The 7212-nt window shown below is 33.4% G+C and overlaps 1 long non-coding RNA gene across 1 annotated transcript in view; it reads left to right on the top strand.

Annotated features, from left to right (window-relative positions):
* The first annotated feature begins 6489 nt into the window (after window positions 1-6489).
* LOC111542840 overlaps window positions 6490-7212 on the top strand; it is a 2023-nt gene continuing 1300 nt past the window's right edge. Inside the window, exon 1 of the long non-coding RNA XR_002731670.1 lies at window positions 6490-6575. This is a non-coding gene — a long non-coding RNA (uncharacterized LOC111542840). The remainder of the gene's footprint in view (window positions 6576-7212) is intronic.

The following is a 7212-nucleotide window of genomic DNA, read 5'->3' as shown; positions in this document are numbered from 1 at the left end:
TACATATAATAAAATACATGACCATGATGGTAAAGGCCTGGAGAGGAAGAATTGGAAATTATAATAGTTATAACATCTTTACATATGTGAAGTGGTATAATATTCTCTGAAGGTAGCCTAGCCAACATAGCAAAACCCCGTCACTACAAAAAGTACAAAAATTAGCCAGGCGAGGTGGTATGTGACTGTAGTCCTACCTACTCAGGAGGTTGACATGGGATGATCATTTGAGACAGGGAATTGCAGGCTGCAGCGAACCATGATAGCACCACTGCACTATAGCCTGAGAGAAAGAGCAAGACCCTGTCTCAAAAACATAAAAAAAAAAAAAAAAATTCTCTGAAGGTAAACTCATATTTTTTAACATATATAATAAAACGAAGGAAAACATTTTTTAAAGGTGTTATGAGTAATTTTGGATATCATGCAAATCATAAAACATTCTTGTTAAACTCAAGGAAAGCAGGAAAAAAGGAAACAGCAAATAAAGACAAAACAGATAAGGAAGTGATATATTTTAATCCAGCCACATGAGCCATCATTTTAAATATGAATGCTGTACACCTGTTTAAACACAAAGATTGTCAGTTTTGTAAGTCAGGATAGGAAAACAAGACCTAGCTTTATGCTGCCTGTAAGACATCCTTCAGAGATGGTTTCACTGAATAGTATTCAACTTCTTTTTTGTATGTTTTCATAATAGCACCGTACTTCCATTTTTGTGATACTCAGCATGATGCAAATTACTTAGACACTACGTTCTATTCTATGTTAGAAATATTGTTCTCCTTTTTCCTAAAATCATTCCAGTGTCTATCACAATGCTGGACGAGATGCTCTATTATAAACTCTCAGGGTTTTTAAACTAATCATAATTCTACCCAACATTCCTATAAACATTGATAATATGGTGAGATTTTCCAAGAATAGCTTAGGAAAAATGTGAATTAAAGGTGCATTTAGGTATTCTGATTATTCTTTTTGCAAAATTAATTATTTAAATTTAACATTGGACACAAAAATTCTTCACTTAATAATTAAATGAGTAGAAAAAATTATCAGGCTATCAATAAACATCTGAGAAAATGTAACGGTTTTCGTTTTGTACAGCAAAATAATACTGGTGTCACTCTGGAAATTAACCTGAAGAATGCCCATAATTATATTCAAAATTGTATTTATAATATTTTATAATACATAAGAAAGAAAATGTTATTTCAAATAATGAGTAGAAATAATATTTTAATATTATATTATTTCTAATTAGTATTTGAGCTAATATTTTAATTGATTTTCAGTTCCTTTGTTTGATGAACTCTAAATTATACGCAAAAATATCAGCTCAGGCACAATCACTTGAGAAAAGGTTATTTATTCTGATACAGAATGTAATAGAAGTTCATTCTTCCTTCAAAATAAGTTTACTATTCTGGTCTGTATACATATTTTTAATTTTACATATTTAATTGTTACATCATTCTCAGCAACATAACCCTGACATATTTTAATTTCTTAAATCTTTATGTCATGTTAATTAATATGAATTGTTGCTCTCAGGTCTGGCGTGAGTCCTAATTATAAAGACAATATTTTTATTATTTCAAAGTCTTTATTATTGAAGAAAATTTATATTCAAAATTAAGCTCTATGTCATGAAATCATACATTTCAAAATCATTAAAAGGATATTAAGTGATACAGGATAATGGGCTAACTAAACTATAATTTAAAAGAACATTAAAAGAAAGCAAAATACAATTATTTCCAATATAACTTATAAAGTGAAAGTGAATATATGAAGAAGAAAACAACTGATGCTATAAAGAACTGATAGAAAATATGTGCATACATTTTATCTATAAACATAAGTCAGTTAAGTGCATTGGTTTCTCCATGGGAAAAACAGCCTGAACAGTGACAGAACAGCAACTGTATATAATGTGCAAATGATATGAAACAAAATTCCAAAGCCAGGATATATACTCATTAGTGATGTATAGGAAAAAAGTATAATGAGAATAATTATATATCTATATTCTAAATTTATTTTATTACATATTTAGCAATAGCAGCTTTAATAATTATCATTTACTGGAAGATGAAAGCAGAACAACTTATTCATTCTTAGATCTGCTTTCAATGGATTTCCAGTCATGTGTAATAAAAGACATACAGATTAATATTTGCATGTATCAAAACATCTATCATTTCATTTCAGAGCAATGTGCTACCATTAAAATGCCAATGTTTATCCCGTTATATTAATGTTCAAGCCAGGGAATGCCTCCAAATTCTGCACATACCATCATCCCATTTTCTTAATCAACATTGATTACAAAATTCTTGCTAATTGACTCAATTGTATTATGCCTGTCTTCACTCATCCAAATCAAGCAGGGCTCATTAAAATTCAGGTTTCCTGTAATAACATCAGATTATACATTAATGTGATCCATTTGTTTAGAATAAACTGGATCAAATTGCAATATTTTGTACATGAAAATAGACAAGTTTGGTCAATATGCAAAGAATTTTTTAGTGTAAATTTAGAGCTATTGGAAATGGCATTTTCATTTTCTACATAGGTCTAGTTATTCTTGGAATAATGTGAAAGGGAAAAATGTATGTGATCCACAGTGAAATAGATTGAAATTACATATTTATGTATTTTAGTAAATAAAAGAAAAAAATATTTTTTAATAAAATAGGACCTTTGATGTGATTGATTTTTGTATTGAAATTACTTCAATAACATATGGCTGATTTAAAATACTACTATATTTTGCTAACTAAAAGTACAGAGAGAGCAATGTGAAAAATCTAAGCCCTCAAAAGAAATTGCAACAAAAACAAAATTTGACGAGTGGGACCTAATTAAACTAAAGAGCTTCTGCACAGCAAAAGTAACTACCAACAGAATAAACAGACAAGCTACAGATGAGAGAAGATGTTCACCAACTATGCATCTGACAAAGGTCTAATATCCAGAATCTGTAAGGAACTTAAGAAGCAAAACACAAACAATCCCATTAAAAATTGGACAAAAGATGAGGACAGTTTTCAAAAGAAGCCATATAAGTAGCCAAAAAATAAATGAAAAAATGCTCAACATCACTAATCATCAGACAAATGCAAAACAAAACCGCAGGATACTTGCAGTGCAGTGGCTCATGCCTGCAATCCCAGCAATTTGGGAGGCTGAGGCTGGTGGATCGCTTGAGATAAGGAGCTCGAGATCAGCTTAGCCTATATGGCGAAACCTGGTATCTACTAAAAATACAAAAAAAAAAAAAAAAAATTAGCCGGACGTGGCAGCGCACACCTGTAATCTCAGCTACTTGGGATGCTGAGGCATGAGAATCTTTTGAACCCAGGAAGCAGAGGTTGCAGTGAGCTGAGATGCTGCCACTGCACACCAGCCAGGGTGACGGAGAGAGATATTATTAAAAAGTCAAAAAATAACAGAGTCTGCTAGGTTGCAGAGAAAAGGGAACACTTATGCACTGTTGTGGGAATGGAAATTAGTTCAGCCACTGTGGAAAACAGTTTAGAGATAGAGATTTCTCAAGGAACTTAACACAGAGCTACCATTTCACTCAGCAATCCCACTACTGGGTATATACCCGAAGGAAAATAAATCATTCTACCAAAAAGACCCATGTACTCCTATGTTCATTGCAGCACTAGTCACAACAGCAAAGACATGTAATCAATCGATGATCCCATCCATGGCGGACTGGATAAAGCAAATGTGCTACATATACATCATGGAATATTAAGCAGGCATAAACAAGAATAAAGTCATGTCCTTTGCAACAACATGGATGGGGCTGGAGGCCATTATCCTAACCCAATTAACATGAAATAGAAAACCAAATACTACATGTTCTCATTTATAAGTGGGAGCTAAACATTGCATACACATGGATATAAAGATGGGAACAATAGACACTGGGGACTACTACAGCGGGGAGGTGGGGAGTGGTGTGAGGGTTGACAAGCTACCTATTGAGTATTATGCTAACTTACCTGGATGATGGGATCATTCATACCCCAAACCTCAGTCTCACACAATATACCCATTTAATAAACCTGCATATGCCCCCCTGACTCTAACATAAAAGTTTAAATTAAAACAAATTGTTTTATTTTTTGACTTATTTTTTAAATAAGATGAACTTTTGGTATATATTTCTATGAATTTTAACACGTATCAATACAATATTGATAAAAAACATTTCCATCACTCAAAAAAACTCCCTTATGCTATCCTTATGTAGTCACATCCTCCTGTGATGTCTGGTAACCACTAACCTGTTCTCCTCATTATAATTTTTTTCCAAGAACATCATTGATATCGAATCACATAGCATGTAATCTTCTGAGAATGTCTTCTTTCATTCAGTAGAATACCTTTGATATCTATCCAAGTTGTTGCCTGTATTGATAGTAGTTCATCATATGGATGTCTTCCCATTCCATCTATTCACCTGCTGAAGATCTTTTTCTTTAGAAATTGTAAAATACATTCAAAGCTTTGCACAGCTTATTTAAAAATTTTATACCTTCCATTGAAATGTAGAAGTATTTCCACCATACTCAGTCCACTTTACTTTCCTCCTTTTATGCCCTGGTTATCTTATATTTTGCATCTGTACATATTGAAACCCTCATTAGGCAGTGCTATATATTTTTTGTATTTAACTTGCAAGTGCATTTTAAGAACTCACAAGGAGAGGAAATATCTATTATATTTACCATATATTTACACTTTACGTTCTCCTAATTTATTCTGCATTTTGCAAGTTTCCTTCCAGTATAATTTTTCTTCTGTCTGAAGAATTTTCTTGGACAATTATTTTAGAGCATTTTGCAGCCTAAAAATTGTTTTAGTTTATTTTCATATGAAAATGTCTTTATTGAATCATTGACCTAGAGTATATTTTCATTCAATAACACTCTGAATGGATAGCTCTTTTCTTTCATTACTCAGAAAATGCTGGGCCCCTTTATTATGGCCTCCAGGATTTTCTATGAGGAGTCTGTGGTCATTCAAATCATTGCTCCCCTATAAATAATGAACTGTTTTTCTCTGGCTCCTCTTAAGATATGTATTTAAGTTTACAGCAGTTTGCTTATGATATATCTGAACATATATTTCTTTGAGTTCATTCTGCTTGGGTTTCACTCAGCCTCATAAATCAATAGATCTATGTCTTTCACCAAATGCAGGACTTTCAATCTATTATTTATTTTATTATTGTTTCAGCATCATACTCTTTGCCTATTCTTATGGAATTCCAAATTCTTGACCTTTTTCCACAAGTCCCTACAGGTCTGTTTGTTATATTTATTCAATGTTTGTTCTCTCTCTCTGTGTCTCTTTATGGCTCGTGTTCAGATTGAGTAAAACTATTGATCTATCTTCACATTCACTCACTTTTTCCTATCTTATCTGTATTCTTCCACTGAGTTTGTTCAGTGCGGTTTTCAGTTCTAAAATTACCCTTTCTTTCTTCTTCATATTTTATGTGCTTTTCACACTTTATATTATAACATTTGTTTCAAAAGTGTTTTTATTTGCTTATTTGAATGTATTTGTCAGATAATTCCTACATTTCTATCACCTTTTGACCATTTTCTTCTAGCAAGTTGATATTATGGTTCATCATACATTGAGTACTTTTGGATTATATCTTGACATTTTGAATTTTACATTATGAGACACTGGCTCTTGTCAAAGTCCTGTGAAGAATGTAAAATTCATGCTTTATTATGAAATTTACCTGGGTGGGTTCAGGTTGCAAGATCTAACCCTCATTCTCTGGTCTATGGTTCCAATGTCACTTCATTTTTCAAACCCATTACTTTGCTATACAATTCTGTGCCACATATGCAGCAAAGCTTAGTAAAGAACTCGGGAAAAGGTCTGTTAGTTCAGTTCTTAATGTCTTTTGCATGCTAATTAGAATTAGATTTTAACATGCATAGGCCAAAGGTGAGCCCAGTAGTTCACAAACTTATCAATGGGATTGGTTTTTCTAGCTCTGTCACCTCTCTACAGTTTTCCCCATTATTCTCTTGTTGTTGTTTTTTCAATCCTACAGGCAGAATACAACCACTTCTGTAACTGACCCATTTCTGATTCCAAAAGGAATAAGGAGATATGTAAATATAAATATATAAATATTCATATAGATTAGATATAGATAGACATATAGATATAGATATGAATGAGAGAGAGAGAAAGACAACAGGACTTTCACCTCACTGTCTGAATCTATAGCTCCAGAGAAAATAGACAGAGAGGTTTCCATTTCTTACACTCTTGGCTCTTGCAGGCTGCCATCATTGCAGCTGCTGCTGTCACCACTACTACCACTGCAGGGTTGCCTAGAAACCTATAGTATGAGAGAAAATAAAAATAAAGGACAAAATATTACTTTCCTTCTTTCCCTTACATTTTGTTTTGTTTTGTTTTGCCCTTCAGATCACTGTAAAGTTCCCCAGTGAATTAAGTTTGGGCCAGGAGATACTAAACGATACAAAAATGGCAGATATACTGCTGTTCTGGAGGTACGTTAATTTACAGTGTTCTACCTTTACCTGTCTGTTTCTGTCTACATTTTGGGTCCTCAAATAGCTGTGCCACATATTCTGTCAAGGTTTTATACTTACATTCTGTAAGAGATAAAAGGGTATTTACTTCATCCTACTAAAAACTGGAAACTTTCACATAGTTTTCATATATTGCTTTTCAAATAACAAAGGTATCATTTTTATAACTAGAAATATGGACACAAAAAGCTTTAGGTTTTTTGTTTGTTTGCTTGAGACGGAGTCTCACTCTGCCGCCCAGGCTCCAGTGCAGTGGCACGATCTCAGCTCACTGCAAACTCCACCTCCCAGGTTCAAACAATTCTTCTGCCTCAGCCTCCTGAGTAGCTGGGATTACAGGCCCACAACACCACACCTGGCTAATTTTTGTATTTTCAGTAGAGATGGGGTTTCACCATATTGGCCATGTTGGTCTCGAACTCCTGATCTCGTGATCCTCTCTTCTCGGCCTTCCAAAGTGCTGGGATTACGGGTGTGAGCCACCGCGCCCGGCCAAAATTTAAACCAGATAAATGGGCACTAGTTAATAACATCAGAGGTATATAAATATAGATAGATAGATAGATAGATAGATAGATAGATAGATAGATAGATA

The sequence above is a fragment of the Piliocolobus tephrosceles genome, chromosome 11 (genome assembly GCF_002776525.5).
Source record: "Piliocolobus tephrosceles isolate RC106 chromosome 11, ASM277652v3, whole genome shotgun sequence".
Lineage (NCBI taxonomy): Eukaryota > Metazoa > Chordata > Mammalia > Primates > Cercopithecidae > Piliocolobus > Piliocolobus tephrosceles.
The sequence above is the reverse complement of the archived record's forward strand: the minus strand, read 5'-3'. Positions and strand labels throughout refer to the sequence as shown.